At 37.6% G+C, this 18,335-nt stretch overlaps 1 protein-coding gene across 3 annotated transcripts in view; it reads left to right on the top strand.

The window, feature by feature from the left end:
• The window catches only part of ERC2 (ELKS/RAB6-interacting/CAST family member 2), a 1,176,444-nt gene that overhangs the window by 924,899 nt on the left and 233,210 nt on the right, over positions 1-18,335 (top strand). The gene's annotated exons all lie outside the window — the stretch shown is intronic.

The following is an 18,335-nucleotide window of genomic DNA, read 5'->3' as shown; positions in this document are numbered from 1 at the left end:
GAATCCAGATAGGGATCAAGGAAACAACACAACATCTTCTCCAGCCCCACCACTACCACCACCTCTGCTGAGCCTGTTGATTGATATTTAGAAGACTGTTCCTTTTACCTTTAGCTCTCTGAAGCAAAACCTTGCATTTAGCTTCGAATGATTGTTTCTGGAGTTCACGCATTTGTTTGCTTGTTTAAATTATTATATTTTGTGTTTTTGTTAGAAGATGCCAAGGAGAAAGCACAGGGCAAGCAGTGTTTGACTAATGGTTTGCCAGCATTTTAGGATGCTTCTCAGATCTTTTACACTGCTGAAATGCAAATCAAAGAAATTGCTCCTGGAACAAACCATACCAAACCAAACCAAAAACCACACACTTGTTCAGAGACAGTCAGTGTTGGATTGTGCTCACACTGGTTTTCTTGTGTGAAACACCAAGATCTTTTTTTAGAATTGAAGTGTCCCAGGACCTCAGAGAGAATCCTTCGGGGGAAGCAAGACAACTTGAAAAGAGAGATGTAAAGAAATCTATTCCTCATTCTTCATTAGCAGCGTCATGCTGAAAAAGAGAGCTGAAATCTTGGACATTTCCTAAATATGCAATGATTCCCAATTGAGAACTTACAAAACACTGCTGTGCCACCATAGATTAATTGATAAAGAAAGAAGGAAGGACACACATGCAAATGGAAAGTAAAAGGCAAGAACTATAGAAATAATACAAATCATTAATTTTTTAACTGCTGGTTCTCTGTAATAATCCTGACATTCTCAAGACAACATTTTCAAAAACAATTTACGTATGTATGGCTGAATACTTAAAATAGTTTTAATAACTATAGCAGCAATCACTGACCTTCCTATGACAGAGTCCAGTGAGCTTTTTTCCTACTTTCATTGAATAGCAACCCCAGGTCAGCTTCAACATGAGCACTTAGGAAAGGGGTAAAATATTGATTAATCTTATTGGGAAATCAGCATTTGAAAGACATTGGTCTAACAAAGTTTACAACACTCCTCACCCCTCCAACACAAGTGGAAAAAAAATCCTTAAGTTTCTAATGTTGCTCTCTTGTTAGATGCTTTGCTAGTTCAAACAGAGTACATGTAAATTAAATGGCAAAATTGGGCGGTGACTTTTGACTACCATTGTGTCCAGGTGTTTCATCAATGGGTCTTGTAGAGGACAATGTGATCGAAATGAGCGTAGGAGTTGCGAAAAGCCTGCCAGCACAGAGCACACAATAGTTAATAGGAGAGACAGTTGATCAACAGAGCACAAGAGAAACTGAATCTTGTTTCAGACATTCCAGGGTTATAAAAAACAATCAGAAGCTGGGGCCGGAGCAGTAGCATATTGGTAGGGCATTTACCTTGCATGTTGCTGACCCAGGACAGATCTGGGTTCAATTTCTGGCATACCATATGGTCCCCTGAGCCAGGAGCAATTTCTGAGCACATAGCCAGGAGTAACCCCTGGACGTCACCAGGTGTGGTCCAAAAACCAAAATAAAAAAAATATCAGAAGTCAGACTGAATTTAGGTACCTACAGCACTTACCTTGCTAACCAACTACATGTTGATGCCAGTTGCCAGTTGTACAGAATAAATGAGATTGAATATTTTTCTGGGGGTTGGACAATAAATTAAATTAATTTATCAATTTAATATTAATTTTGTTGAACACCTATTTTGTGACTCTTTGACCCATACCTTGTAACCGTATTGCTAATTTTCTTTTCTTTTCTTTTTTTTTTTTTTTTTGCTATTATTATTTGGTGGGGATATACTGTTTGGGGACTACACAAAAAAGTGCTCAAGGCTAACTCGTAGTTCTGTGCTCAGGGATCACTTCTGGTGGGTTTGGGGCCATATGAGGTGCCAGGGACCAAACTTGAATTTGCTGCATGTAAGGCAAGTGCCCTGTTGCTGTGATATCTCTCCAGTCCCTCATCTTCATTATATTTCAAGGACACTTCCACTTAAGAAAATGGGATTAACAGGGTATATTTTAAGTACAAATTAGATGTGATAGACAAGTTAGGTCTCGGTTTTGTAGGGAGGGGTCGCTCCTGCAAAGGAAGGAATTACCAGCAAAGAAAAAAATCTGTGTATAGATAGGATTAGCAATGGGACAATTTAAAGAGAGTTTCTATGGAGCATTTTGGGGAAAAGTGAATTTTGTAGGAAGTTCATCTTGCCCAGTGACTGAACTTTTTTGAGGCTTAAGAAAATATGATATGAAAACTCAACAAAAAAGCAAGTTTTGGAACTGTGTTTCCTGATTATTGGTAAGTGATTCTTTAATTACATTGCAGAGTCATTTTTTCCTTTGATGGCTTGTCCTGGGTTTGATGAAACTTAGGCATCTGCTGGAACATCACCTTGCTTCCAGTATACTTAAAAGTGCAATGAATCCTTTCTTGGAAAATACAACTTTAAGCAAGTATTAAAGAAATAAAATTGACCTGTGATATGAGCAATAGCACAGCAGGTATTTGCGAGCAGTTGCTTTGCCTTGCAAGCAACTGAGCTGAGTTCAATCCCTAGCATTCCATATGATCCACAGAGACTGCCAGGAGTAATTTCTGAGCACAGAGCCAGGAGTAACTCCTGAGCACCACTTGGGATGGCCCAACACCTGCCCACAAACACACACACCACAAATACACTTTGACCGTAGTCTGATGGATAAAGCTAAGAGATAAATTCTAATGACAAGGTCTGGTGACAAAACTATCACCGGACTTCTAAAGAACGATCTCCGACGTTTCTCATATTTAACAATAACATATGTCCATTCATTTATTGATTTGTTTCCCAACCTACTTATTACAATTAAGTGTAGGAGATGACTTCAGCCTATCTTAATAGCTCACGAGACAAAGCAGGAGCCAATCTTGGACAGGAAGTATGTCCATTATGGGGCATACTCACATCCACACCCAATCAGACAGATAATTAGAAACACTAAAACACTGAACTTGAATGCATTAATGTAAGACCCAAATCATGACTAATCCGAACAAGTCCTAAAAATGGATGTTGAAGAAAGCAATACTTGACAAGGACTTGCTGTACTTAGAAATGATTTGAATCTTTAATTAATGCATTCCATCTTCACAATACCAAGAATCAATTAGTACATTCTTTAACGATACAACCTTTGATATATGAAAATTTTAAATGTTTTCTCTGAACCATACATTTCAAATAAAATTTTAAATATGAAACTTTAGTATCTATGAGTTTCTAAGGAACTGAAAACGTCAAAAATTCTACAACCCAAAGATACTGCTTTGGTGCCATTTTCAACCAGGCCTGTTCATAAACAATCATCATGACACGCTATTTTTTATGGGTTATATTCCCAAATTTGATTCAGGAGGGGGGCAAAAATGGAAGCAGGAGGAAAGAGAAGGCTTCCATTTGCTTTGGGGGGCTGTGTTTTCATTTCATCGAAGAGGACTTGGCCTGAAATGTCCCCAGGCACAGGCTGCGTCTGAGCAATAATTATGCTTTTTAACCCACTCCTTTATGTCTGGGTCCTTAATGTCCAAGCTCCTATATAATTACTGAGTTCAGTGTGGGAATGAGACGAATATTTCTTACATGACTTTAGCCTATACATTACTGCAATGCCATATTATTACAAGATATTTCCTGAATTTGGAGCTGTACTATTATAAGTCTCTTAACTTGAAAAGATCCAGCGAAGAGATACTCCCAATCTTTGTCCCTTGATGCAAAACTCAGATGTAAAAAGATTGGATTCAACTCAGCACCCTGGAAATCTGGGGGAGGAACTTGAATTTGGCATTCAAGTTTTGGGTCTGCGCCTGACAAGGATTTGGGAGACTCTCCTTTCCCATCTAGCTATTGTGCAGACTCCCTGCCATGCCTCCCCTTGCAAGCATAATTCAAGATTTGAAAGGAACCAGGTCTGTTATCTGCCTCCTCTGGAGGAAGTTACTCTGTTCCGGGGCTAAACTAGCAATAGCTTCGAGAAGCTGATCCTTCAACCTAATCAGAATTTTCAGGAAAAGAAGTTGAAGGGGTAAACGACTCATACCCATGGCTTTGCTAATCCTCGGTAAACTATTGAAGTTGACCAGATTAGAGAAACAGCAGATCAGTCTCAGAAGTCTTTCTCACTGAATTAAAATGATTTTCACACTACATTCCTCCAATTTGGGGAAAAAATGATCTTGGTATTTTTTGGAATGCCAAGTGGAGTGAATTATTCATTTATTATTTCCTATTTTACATGTTCAACTATTGAAGATTATTTAAAAAATAAAATATTTTTCTATTTCAATATTTCCTACTTTCAAGTAATTTGGAAATGAATAAGTGTAAAAGTAAACTGAAATTCAAGCATCCAACAATTGTTTTTATTTTATATTCATTTTCTAAACTTTTTTTATAAATGCCTCTATGAATGTATGCACTCATAGACATAGAAACATAAACATCCCATATATAATCATGTTGTTTTATATGCATATGTTATTTTACTAAATGCTTTTTTACTATTCAACTATAAGTTGTGATTGTCTTTCCTTCTGGTGAATATAATTTACATCACTTCAAGTTAATGAAGAATAACCTTTGAGAATTCTATATGAACAAGAGACATTCAGTAATTTACTTAGAAAAATCTTAGCGTAGGAATATTATAATTTTCTTCTTATTAAGTGCTACTCTGATCTGCACCCAGGCAATTTTATTTATACTCCCCCTATACTTATTCAGCTTTCTTCTCTGAAAGACTGTTGGCCTTTGGGATGTGCATATTTTTAATTTTAATACATACTACCAAATTGCCCTTGAGAATATTATTGCAAATTTATAATCCTTTCAGCAGCGGATGAAACCACCAAGATAATGGGTGAAATTAACTGTCCACATACTTTGATTTTTCTGAACTTCATTTACCTCCAGAATTTTATCTGAAAATATCAAACATGCAAATGTGTTACAATATAGCCTTAAAATCACACAGACACAGATTTGCATCAGTAAATTAAACTGGATGCTTATGAAATTTATTTAAAAGGCAATCACTAAGATCCTTTATTTGTTAATGAAGCTTAAGTGATATTAAACGCAATTTGGATTTTGATAAGGTTAATTTAAAGATAGCCCAAAGAAATGATATAAACACCGTTACCAGGATTTAAGCTAGGTATTTGCTATGACAAATTCAATTCTCTCTCTTTTTAAAAATAACATCTTTATTTAAGCAACAGGATTACAAACATGTATGTAGTTGGGTTTCAGTTATAAAAAGAATACCCCACTTCACCAGTGCAAATAAGGACTGGATGATGGTAGAAATGAAGGAGATGAATTTAAACTTGATTAAATTGTTCTTTCTAGGCAGCTTGATTAAGGAGTCCTGTTACAACTACAGAAAGATTACCAAGGGACAGGGCTCTGTCCTTCTAAGTGTTCAGGGACATAATTACATAAGATTTTGAAGAAACATGTTTTAAAGTGTGATGCCTCAAAGCTGAGAACATTGACACAATAGAAAACATACTTAGAATTGAGGGACATTTCTCACCCCAAATTCTGATACGTTTAAAGCATTTAAATATTCACTAAGCAAACAATAAAGTTTATATCTACATTAAAATTTGGGGACATGCATTTGCATCAATATATGTGAACAGCAGGAGAGTTTTGTCTACTAAAATTTTTAATTTTAGTTATTGCTCAGCAGATGCTAAGATGTCAATGAAAACAAGAGCATTTTATATATATATATATATATATATATATATATATATATATATATATATATGTGTGTGTGTGTGTTTAGTTCAGGTAAGGCCATATGTAAAGACTTAGCTTCAAACTATGTTTACTTACTCTAAGAGGAACTGTGACATATGTAATGAGCCCATGTGTTAGGGGCTACAGAGAGAGAGGATGGGGAGGGAAGTAGGGAGGGAGAGAGAGAGTTAAGAGAAGCGGAGTATGAGTGGAGAGGATAAAAACAATTGGAACAGAGAAGCTAGAGATAAAGTTCAACTGAATTAAATGCCTCAAGTCTGAGTTCTTCTGAAAGACAGTATTAGGCTAGTGAACTGAAATTGCAACTCAGAAGCTTAAAATATATAGGTATCCAATGGGGTGCATTGGACATCCCCTTTAGAACAAAAATTTTCCCCATCAACAGTGGCTATGTTTCTACTAAGACTGTTACCTGGGAATTCCTGGGATTGCTTTTTGGTGGGGGGTTGAGGGGGTCATAGTGGGTATAAGTTGTGATAGTTGCTACAAGACAATGCATGATAAGTAGCATTCATATGTCCATTGTTCAACCATGGCTAGTTCAGACATTCAAAAGGACAAAACTTTTTTTTTCCAGAGAAATAGAATCATCTTGCTGTGGCCATTAGGTCTCCTGTTAATAGTCCACCTATAACCATCACCGCCAAGGTCTGTGGCACCAATGACAAAGAGGTATCTCCTCACCAACTAGCTAATGCTCGCTTTTTTTTTTACTCTCCTTCTCAAGTGGACATATTAATGCTAAGATATTCAAATCATCATGTCCTCCACCTTCTCAAATCTGACCTGCATATACATATTCCCCATTCCTCATAGCCTGTTCTTACTGCCTTTCATCTTCCTTTGATTTACAATAATATGTGCCTGAAAGCTGCTTCCATTCATTAAATTTATATATAATTATTTTATTATTTATATAAATAATTACTCACACGACCAATAGGAAAATGGCCAACCCTACCATCCCATTAAAGTAGATAAAAAGGCATTCAAAAGAGGATTACAAATAGTGAAATAGAAGTGGCTAGTGAGCTAATAAAAATATATTTAGCCTCCAGTTGTAATTAGTTAAATATAAACATGATTATTCATAAATTAAATTTTGAAAATCCATGTATTGAATTTTTGAGTTGAAAAGTTTGAAGAGACTTTGTGCAGAGTAGGAAAAGAGCCACCTCATTATAATGTTCTGTTCAGTTTCAAATGTAGTATATTTAAATTTTTTTTTTTGGTTTTTGGGCCACACCGGGTGTTGCTCAGGGGTTACTCCCGGCTGTTTGCTCAGAAATAGCTCCTGGCAGGCACGGGGGACCATATGGGACACCGGGATTCGAACCAACCACCTTTGGTCCTGGATTGGCTGCTTGCAAGGCAAACACCGCTGTGCTATCTCTCTCCGGGCCCTATTTAAATATTTTGTACTTAGGCTCCTGTATTGCTAGGTCATAGAAAAAATAGGCTTTGGCATCCTATTTCTATAGTTTTTTGGGGGGATTGGGCCACACTTGGCAGTGCTCAGGGGTTACTTCTGGCTCTGTGCTCAGAAATCACTCCTGGCAGGCTCAGGGGACCATATGGGATGCGGGGGATAGATTCTGAGTCTCCCCTGGGTGGGCGTATGCAAATCAAATGCCCCTGCAGTGCTATCACTTTAGCCTCGGACTTTGGCATTCTAACTTAAAAAATTACTGATATGGCTTCTCCAAATGCAGCCATGTGATATGCTGGAAGATGGACAGGAAACAGGACAATTCAGTACATGGGCATTTCAAGAAGAAATTAAAATATCATTATATCCTTTCTGAAAATTTGATTGCTGATAGATCTACATACCCAAACTTCCCTTTGGTTCTTTTTTTTTTTTTTTTTTTTTTTTTTTTTTTGGTTTTTGGGCCACACCCGGCAGTGCTCAGGGGTTACTCCTGGCTGTCTGCTCAGAAATAGCTCCTGGCAGGCATGGGGGACCATATGGGACACCGGGATTCGAACCAACCACCTTTGGTCCTGGATCGGCTGCTTGCAAGGCAAACGCCGCTGTGCTATCTCTCCGGGCCCCCTTTGGTTCTTTTTTAAGGGGCAGGTCATATTTTCAGGACAGGAGATGGTGGTTATAGATGAAACTGCACATTTGTTTTATAGGGGAATATCAGCTTGGAAGATCGTGTACAATAATCTGTGAAAGATATGCCTGTCTTGTTTGTGAAATTAGGTGGATTCACTAAGATTTTGTATCCAGAATGGAATATGTGATGAAAACTCCCTTACAAGGGAGTACTAAACCGGTCCTAGGAAGGGCAAGTTCGGAGTATTCCATGGAAAGCAGGTACAGGTTTGAAATCCAAACTTGGGGAGAATGGCCCCACAGACAAGCCAAAGGAGGAGATAAATGATGGAGATTTGGTAGATTTGTAAGTTTGGTACTTGGGACACTCTGTTACCATTTCTCTCTTCCCATTCATTTTCAAAAGGATTGGAAAACTAATAACTATGCTTATATTTTCTTCGACTGTTTTACAAAAGTGTAAGAATAGCTGGGAGAGGGATTGTTATATCTTTATCTCTTTCTCTCTATACCTTCCTCTCTACTATATCTCTCTCTTTCTCTATCATCTATCTATCCATCCATCCATCCACCCACCCACCCATCCATCCATCCATCTATCATCTATCTATCTATCTACCTACCTACCTATCTATCTATCTATCTATCTATCTATCTATCTATCTATCTATCTATCTATCTATCTATCTATCTATCTATCTATCTATCTAATCATCTCAATATACCAACCTAGCTATCTCTCTATCAATTATCTATTTATCTACCTACCCACTTATCTACCTATCTGTCTGCCTATCATCTATCTATCTATCTATCTATCTATCTATCTATCTATCTATCTATCTATCTATCTATCTATCTATCTATCTATCTATCTATCTATCTATTGTATATCTTTCTCTGTCTTTTCTTCCTCTTGCTCTCCTGCTGCCAGGACCCCAAGCATGCCAAATCTCTTCTCTCTTTCACAGCAGTTGCCTCTTGGTGTTCTGTTTCTGTTCAGCACAGGCCAGCAGCCCCAGCACATGTTTTTCATTGCCCACACCCTCCCTGCTCTCCTTTTGTTGTCATTTGTTTTGTTTTGAAGGGGTTGTATCAGGGAGGTCCTCTTCATTGGAGAAAAATTGCATCTTTTCCAAGGAAGGCCCAGGTTTCTCTCAATTTGAGGTCAGGGGCCTTACAGGAAAATGTTTTTCTCTCTTCTGCTTTTTGCCCAGTCAGATCTATTGCCCAACCATGCCTACATCTTCAGTCCAGTCATTCTCAGTGTTTCTTCCCTTCTGATGGGATGTCTCAAGCTTCAGTCATTTGGGAAACCTGCTTTGTGATGTTTTCTGTTTCCTAATGCTCAACATTCTGTGAATTCTCTGTATGATGTGCCTGTTTCAATTTATTCAAATACATGTGAAAGTAAAGCCAAAACTATTTAAAAGATGCATGAACTCTCTGTGAATCCTCATGTCTAGTCCTATTATGCAGCTGTGTCTCTCTTCTGGCGATGCTTAGTTCTAAGACTCTTCTCCTTTCTGAGGAATGACTGGATCTTTCAGCTTCTAGTGTTCTTATCTTTAGACTGGCAGTTCACACTGTCAGTTGACCAATTCCATGAAACTGTACCCTGAGAATTTCTCCACCAGTTGGAGTGTTCATGGTGATGCCAGTTCTATCAAGGAAAAGTCAACAACATTAAGCACAATTGATGTGAATAATTTTCTTTACCTTTTCAGCACAGGCTTCAGACCTAAGAACCCAATGTCTGAACAAAGTCTCCCTTTTTCTTTCTTCTCTCCTTTCTTTCTTTTATTCATTTGGTGACTTTTTTAAATTTATTCCCAACCACAGTACTTTCCTCCATTCCCTTTTTCCTTTCTTCTTCCTTCCTTTTTTCCTTCTCCCTTATTCTCCTTCTTGGCTACCATCATCCCCCCTCCAAAATTGGAATTTTATTTTGAAGTTTGCTTTCTAATGAAGTTCATAATAGACATGCCAGAAAGTGTCCTGAGTTTAGTAGGGAGAGTCTGGCGGTTTCTTTTTTTTTTTTTTTTTTGTTTTCTCCTTTTTTTCCGAGATCTTCTATTGACTCTCAGAGTTAAAACAGTTTAGACTCCACATAAAATATGCGTTGTTTACGCAGGCTCTTCATACTCTGCATACTGTAACAGCCCTTGAAGAGCTTGTCAGTGACAAGTAAGATAAATGAATGGAGAGGACTTTACAAGTGTTTAAAAGCTAAGTATAGCATGAGCTGCTCGCCACTTAATTAAATAGACCTTGCTTAACTAAGTTACGAAAACTTCTAGAGCTTTCTCTTCCCCCAGAACATCCCCCCTTCCCACCAGTTTTGGGGAGATTAGAAATTCTTTGCTTGCCTACAGTTTTAGTAGTATTTAAGTCTAAGGACTAAAATACAGGAAGTATTTAAGAATTAATAGATACTTAATACAATAAAACTCATCTTATGGGTTGAAGAACTGCACATTTGGATCAGTTTGGATAATAGCTTTGGAATTTGTTTTCAAGTTAGATAGCAACATGAATTTTGGCATTCAAGCATGATTCCATGATGTGTATAAGTTTTATTATTTTCACATTAAACTTTATACAAAAAGTGAGCAACTTATCTTCTCAACTCTGATTGGAGTCAATAGCCTGAAAATGAGAACTCTTTTCCAGATCAGTCTTAGTCGATTCATTATTACTTTTTTTCTACCTAAATGAAATTCTTTTTTTATAAATAATTTTTATTGTGACCAAAAGTGAATTACAAATCTTTCACAGTAGTATTTAAGGTACATAGTGACAATGAATCAAGGCCAGTCCCACCACCAGGGTTGTCCTCCTCCACCCCTTATGACTTTATAATTCAGAATAGTAGGGTTTGGTGGTCAGGTATGTCTGAATTCATAGACCCAAATCTATGAGCCCAAATTTGCATAATCATTATTTTTTAAAATTTCTTTAAGCTTCTGTTTCTTTATTTGTAGAGAAAATATAAATATCTACCAGGGCATATATATAGAGGTTTTATAATTGCTGTTGGTTCTTATGGATTTCTGTCTATATTATTGTAGCTATTTAAAAAAAAATTGGATATGGTTCCTTCTCTAGCCAGAATCACAGGATTTGAATTAGTAATTAAATGAGATCATAGGAGCAGAGTTCTGTGCTTGGTAACTGGAAAATCTAGGCAAGCATTGAATATTAATAGATATTAATTTTTAGCAAATGTCTCCATTCCTCAGTGCTAGTTTTTTTCATACCACTATTATGGTTCCAAATCAACACATTAGTAGCAGATCACAGAAAAATTATCTCTATAAGAAATATCTATCCTATGGGCAGAATTGGCTGGCAGTAAAACAAAAATAAAAATTTCCTCCATTAGAATACTTTATCTCTAACCTTTTGAGAAGTTCTCAAGAGTCTGATGTGGCAAAAGGAAACAGTTTACTGTATTAATTCTCTCCTAATTTTCAGAAAACAAAAGAGAAAATAACACACAAAGAGAAGTTCAATTAAGGATAAAAACAATATACCAGGTGAAATCGGGTTCGCATTGAAGACTTTCATCCTTCCATTAAAGACTTTCATCCTTCCCTTGCCCATTTTATAGTTCTAGGAATTGAGGCTCAGGGAAACATGTGTCAGTCTGAGTCTCAGAGTAAATATTTGGCAGAAGGGAAATTCATTTAAAGCCTGTGTTACTTCCCTACAGAAGGTGAAAGATCTGTCTCCTGGGTGATGAGAAATCACAAGTGTTGAGCCTGGAAAGGCCTAGTAGTCACAGGAATGTCAGTCCTCTATACAAGTTAGACATAGACTTGTTAATCATTCAACACAGTGTTAGCTGGGATCCCTACAAACACAAACCAACACACAAAGGATTTGGTGCAGGGAGTTTATTTGGGAGGTGATCCCAAGAAGCATGGTAAAAGAAAATGGAGACAGACTAGGAAGGGAAAGGTCAATGCAGGTATGTATAGTCACAGGTAGTTTTCCACTCTGTTCAGTTAAGGCTGGAACCTACTGATTTTTTTTCTTTTGTTTTGTTTTTGGGTCACACCCAGTGGCGTTTAGGGGTTACTCCTGGCTCTGTGCTCAGAAATCACTCCCGGCAGACTTGGATGCCAGAATCAAACCCAAGTCCATCCCAGGTTGGCCACATGCAAGGCAAAAGCCTTCCTCTGTGCTATCTCCCTGGCTCCCTAACATATTATAGAACATACCACAAGTTTGAATTGATTTTATATCCATCAGTCCTTGTTCTTCTAGAGAGAAATTTCCTTTAAGGCTAATGAAATCTGACATGTCTCATTTCTTATTCAAACATGCACCTGAACAGAGCTTCCTCTGGCCACTTCTTTCTCAAAAAACAAACAAACAAACAAAAATATGGTGCAGGAATTCAAGATGTAAAACAGGATCATATACATAACCATTCATTCAATCCACAAGTTTTATCCAAAAATGAAGAGGTTAGAGGATGGGCACTAACTGTTTATAAAACAATAAAAAAATAATAATAACACTCAATGAGTACATAAAAATTCTCAAAACCTCCACGGTGATTTACCAATTTATTTTGTCTATCTAAATAAGCATTGTGGAGGCTTCTTCCACAAAGTTGGGAGAGAAAGTTTTATTATTGTTCTGTTGGGCAAAGTATGGATGGAGAGTGAGAAGGACTCATCAGCTGAATGAGTTGGGGAAGGTAAATTTTGTTCCCAAGGCACAACTGATGCTGTAGCTGTTAATGTTATAGCTTGTATAAACACAGAGAGGTTCAAAGGGTTCTTTTCTCAGCATGTCACATTTTGACAGGTGCATGTATATGGGGTTAGCTCTATCTTAATTTCCTTTAAAGATGTCCTCATTCTATAAGTTCTGGAAAATGAGATAATGAAGAGCAACTCAAAATGCAATTCTCTGAATGTCTAGACACATTTAGTAAATAAGTAAAGAAAGTGACACATCTGCATACATACCTATTCTCTTTTTGGGTTGCCTTATTGATCTGTTTTCCTTTCAGTGTGGTTTAGAGGTAAGGCTAACATATTCCATATTCATTTCAGCTTTTAAATCTTAGTTCAAGAGATGTCTGATTGATAGAGCATTTGGGGGGCTTTTGCCCTCTACTAGAGCCAAGTTTTCTTATATCAACCAAATTACATAATATAGTTCTTCAATTTTATTTTGGTTTTAGGGTCATGCCCAGTGGTGCTCATGGGTTATTATTGGCTCGGTGCTCAGGAAATACTCCTGGCAGGCTCAGGGATGCCAAGGATCAAACCCAGGTGCTGTGTGCAAAGCAAACACCCTACCACTCTCTGGTTCCCCCTTCGATATTTTTTCTTTTGGGGTCACATCTGTTGGTGCTAAAAGATTAGTACTGGCTCTGAATGCATGAAATACTCCTGGTGTAGCTGAGAGAATTATATGGGATGTCAGGATTTGAATGCATGTGAGTAGATGCAAAACAAATGCCCTAGTCACTGTACTGTGGCTCCTGCACCTAACTCTATTCCTTCTATTTCTCCTCATATTCGTTATTGTAAGTTTTCTTAATTCCTCTGTCTTTTCTGTACCTTTACATCTGGCCCAGTACCTTGATATTATTCTACAGGCTTTTGTAATTAGAAATCTGGATTTAAACCTAGTATACCATTCACTAAGCAACTGTGGACTTGTTTTCACCTAAGAAAGGAGACATAAAACTAGTTATCTAAAATGCAAACCAAGGATTCAGTTAGCGTGTACTAGCCGAACATTTAACCTTGCACATTATTACACTTGGTTCCTGTCCTGGTTTCAGGGGTGTAGTGAGCATTGAATAAATTTCTTCCCACTGTGTGCAGCAAACTTCCCATTATTGATCCCTTCTTAACTCCCTTAAAGGTTCTTAGTGTTGCTTCATTCTCTAATGGCATTGTGGGATGACAGGGGGCATGTGGTACTGGAAATAGAATCCCAGGATTCTCACATGCAAAGCATGTACTCCATTTGAATTACATTTTCAGCTTCCTCATAGATAAATTGATGATATATAGATAGATAGGTAGACAGACAGACAGACAGAATGATAGATAGATAGATAATAGATAGATAGATAGATAGATAGATAGATAGATAGATAGATAGATAAATACATACATACATACATACATTGCTCCTGGATCAATTTATCTTCCAAGAGTGACTTGTGCATGAGAACTCAGACCACACTGAATTCATTGTCATGTAGGTCTGGTGGATGTTTAGGAAATCCCTCCTTTCTTTACTGTCCGTTTGTTGTCTGTTTTTTCCATCTTCTACTTGAAGACAAGAACAGTTGACCTTGTTCTGATTTGGCAGAAACAAGGCCAGTAGAAGAGTTCTGGACTATATCTATTTCCCTGGCAGGAAAGAAGAAATAAAAGAAAACTTGATAGAAGAAATTGTAACTGCTGTGGTATAGTGTTATTTCCATATCCCATAGCAACAAATCTTATTATATTTTTTATTTAAGCCCTATTCATGAAATCTTTATTGCTAATTTGATCCAGATGACTGATCAAAAGCATAGTTCATTATTGCCACCTTGCTAAAATATTTTTAAAGGCAGTTTTAATATTACACTTTTATGGGTACATACTGTTATTAAGATATTGAGTCTCTTGCTAATCAATTGAAAATTGATTTTGTTTCAAAATTTCTTTGTATAAACTCTTCAGAAATATTAAGAGAAATGAAGTAGAGGGCACCTTTTCATAGATGGTGTTCATCAGAGATTTTAGTTAATGGAGTTTCAACTTTTCATGGTTGGCCTTTGGTGCTAACAAAAGTATTCTAATGCCCCCTGTTCTTCCAAAAACTAGATGACAGTGAGGAATGAACTCTATAGCACCCCAATGCCTTTTATTCTAAATAAGTCATGTAACTGGTGACATAGAGTAATTCACTGATATGTTTTAAGGAATAAGTAGTTTGGTGAAGAAGACATACTAGACTTTTCTAACAGCTGCAAAACTCTGTATATATCCTGTTCTAGCCCTCTCAAGAGCAACAATAATCAAAACCAATTGTATGACAGGAAGCATTAGATTCTCACATGAGGAGATAAATACAACTGGGTCATCATGGAGGCTAATTGTTCACTTTTTTTACCCTCTACTCATTCATTTCTATGTGCCTACCTTTATTTGACATGATTGCTTACTTATGCTACAGACTATGGGAGAAGTGTCAGGATAATTCCCCTAAAGAAATTTTTAAATTAATATTGCGAAAGCCCAGAAAACATGTTATTTCATTTATTGAGTTAAGAATTGGGGTCGGAGAGATGCCATGGAGGTAGGGCATTTGCCTTGCATGCAGAAGGACAGTGGTTCAAATCCCGGCATCCTATATGGTTCCCGGGCCTGCCAGGAGTGATTTCTGAGTGTAGAGCCAGGAGTAACCCCTGAGTGCTGCCGGGTCTGATCCAAAAACAAAAACGGAAACAAAAATAAAATATATATATGTATATCATGAGTGATTTGGGCATTCAGGACTCTGAAGGAAGCAGTAGAAAACTATAGTTTTAGGTAGGAGAGAGGAGGGGGATGGGAGCATTGGTGGTGGGAAGGCTGCACTGATGAGGAGGGGTGTTCTTTTTTATAACTGAAATGCAACTACAAACATGTTTGTAATGTGGTGCTTAAATAAAGATATTAAAAAAGAGAAAGGTGTAGTCTTCGGAGGTTAATAAATGAACTTAGAGGGCATATCTGGAGGTGATCATTTTGAAGTAAAGGCCAAATGAACTAATGGGATTAACTCAGGCAAAGGTGTAGAAAATGAAGGTCATGGCAATTCCTTCAAACATGAGGGATGATAATGATCTGAGCCTGATGGGTGAGGAACAATATCTCTCAAAAGCCTCATAACTGTGAGAAATTGGGGCTCGTTATTTTTTTATAGTAACCAGGAACCCCTGGGAACTTGAAAGTAGGGAGCAACCAGAGCCTGATTTTACTTAGGCTGTGGATTGTGTTCAAAGGGAGGCTAGAGTGCAAGAGGAGAGCCTTTAGAAGACTATTGCCCTAGAGAAATAAGATGGCGCTTGGAAGGAGGAGGAAATCGAAAATGAAATCTGCTGATTAGATTTGTCTCAGCAGTTATGACATAACAGAGTAAAATGAATATAACACGGCCAAAGGCAAAAGTGTCAGGTCAGCAGTTTGTAGACAATGGAAAGGAAATGAAAATGGGCTTCAGTGGATTGCTAAATGATTCTAAGTTCACAAGCTCAGGGCTATAGAAATCTCTCCCTTACCAACTCCATATTGGTTTTCCTGAGATTTCAGTTATGATAGGCCAAAGAATTTATTGGTTCAGACTCTGTGGTGGGCAACTCGTGTATCTGGTGGCTGCAGAGATATGACCATTACTCAAAGCATCACCTGGATAACGTGTCTAGAGTTATTGGAACAAATAGTTTCTTTGTTCCAAGTCTTGTTTCAATTACCTGCAGTTTTTCTTTCATCTATGTTTAGGAAATCTTATTTGTAGCTTCTATCTTTTCAGATCGCTTTTAGTATATTAGGAAGCCAATGTACTTAAGAAGAGGTGAGGTCAGGTAATCCCAATTTAAAAAGAAGGATCCATTTTCTATTTGACAACTAAGTGAGCATGGTTAGTTGGTAATTTTTTTTTTTCTTCTAGAAGGGAATATTAGCAACCAGCCTGTAAAAAATCGGTCACAGTTTAGGGGATATGTTACAAGCAAGATAAATAAAAATGGTCTAGTGTATCAGGCCAAACTCTCATTTTTCATCTCCATTTCACACTCTCCTCTTCCAGCCCAGACTAATCAAAAGAAGCCTCTTCCGCTCACAATTGCACTGTGTACATTTCCCCCAGATCTGGTATTCACATGAACAACGTGGTTTATTTATATTTCGGCACCAAATTGGAAAGATGACATCATTCATTTACAGTCTTTATCCCATGACATGCCTACTCTCCAACACCTCATTTCAGCAGACACATTTAGGACTGCATATAGCATCTTGTTTAGCTTATACATTCTTTTATGGGATACAGTTCAAAGGTAGGGAACTTTAGGCTTGTTGTTGGTAAGAAACTAATCTCATAAAATTACAGGAGCTTCCCCAAAGGATAAGGACATTATGATGTTTACAATAGCTGAATTATTTGGTTCATTTAGGTCCCATCTTTCATTTTTGGGTGAGTCTCTTCCTTCTGGACCATAGTAGAGCTTATAGCTCCCTCCAGGCTCTCAGAATTCTATTAGAAGAAACAATTCCAAATTTATGAGTTTATGAGTTCAAAAGTACAGGCTCCTGACAATACTGGAATTTTAGGTGTGAACCCCGAATTTCTGAATCTCTTGTACAAGGGCTGACTAAGGGGGAGCTCAGTACCTGGTCAGCAAAGGCTCCTTGGTCCTGCTCTTTCTCACAAGACATAACTTGTCCATTGGGTCTTCTGACATTTTTAGTGGACAAATGAAGGATGGAAATGCTATCAGCTGCCAAAGGTTGACTGAGATTTTTTTATTTAATTTTTAGGCGGATCTTTGCCTCTATTTTTATTGTTTTCATCCATATGTATGCATTTTTATATCCACTCTGGGGCCTCTCAAAGATTGTACACATTTATAAAACTAGAGTGAGTAAATCAGGAGACATCCTCTGGCAGGTAGAAGCGAGGCATGAGGTGTTTCAAAAACTTAACAGAACTAAAGATTTTATGGGAAAGCTTTTTCTACCTGTTTAGCTGTTTGCCTTTTTGGGTGATGCATGGCAAAAAGAAAAGCCTAGAGATTGACAACCGAAGAACTCAGGAAGTCTCCAGATTCTGTGAGACTATAGAGACTCTAGGAGCTGAAATCGATTCCTTGATTTTTTGTAACTTCAAAGGAGACCTGTGACTTCTCCAAGGAAAGTTGGAAGACAATGTGTAGACTGTATATTAAAAACACTATGAGAATATATTTCATAAGGCATAGAATTTTCTTTTCTCCATCAGAATATTATTTATGCGACATAATAAAATATCAACTGGCTGGAGGCTCTGACAGACTCTGCCTTGAACACTGTCCCCAAGTGTTGAGGTCTCTGGGTCATCCTCAGTTGTTCACAGGATGTTTACAGCAACCCTGGAGACCTTGTCAACTCTAAGTGACCTTCTCTGACGGGAAAACTGCCCTGTAGCTCACCTGAGAAGATCTCAATAGCCCTCAACAACGGGTCCCCTTTTCCTTTATCTGTCACTTTTGCATCAATAAGCAAGGATCCTGTATTGTATTCTGTAGGATAGTGTTTCCCAATGTGGACCGTATCATCTCATTCCACTTGACCCCACCTTTGACAGGGCACACTAGAATGATCCAGAAGGGTGGTAGTGGCTTTCAATACCATGGGTTGGGGCACTTTTCTGTGTATTCATATAAAAGATATATATTTTTTTAGGTGTTAGAAAGTCCTGAGCGACTTTT

Source organism: Suncus etruscus, chromosome 7 (genome assembly GCF_024139225.1).
Source record: "Suncus etruscus isolate mSunEtr1 chromosome 7, mSunEtr1.pri.cur, whole genome shotgun sequence".
NCBI lineage: Eukaryota > Metazoa > Chordata > Mammalia > Eulipotyphla > Soricidae > Suncus > Suncus etruscus.
The sequence above is the reverse complement of the archived record's forward strand: the minus strand, read 5'-3'. Positions and strand labels throughout refer to the sequence as shown.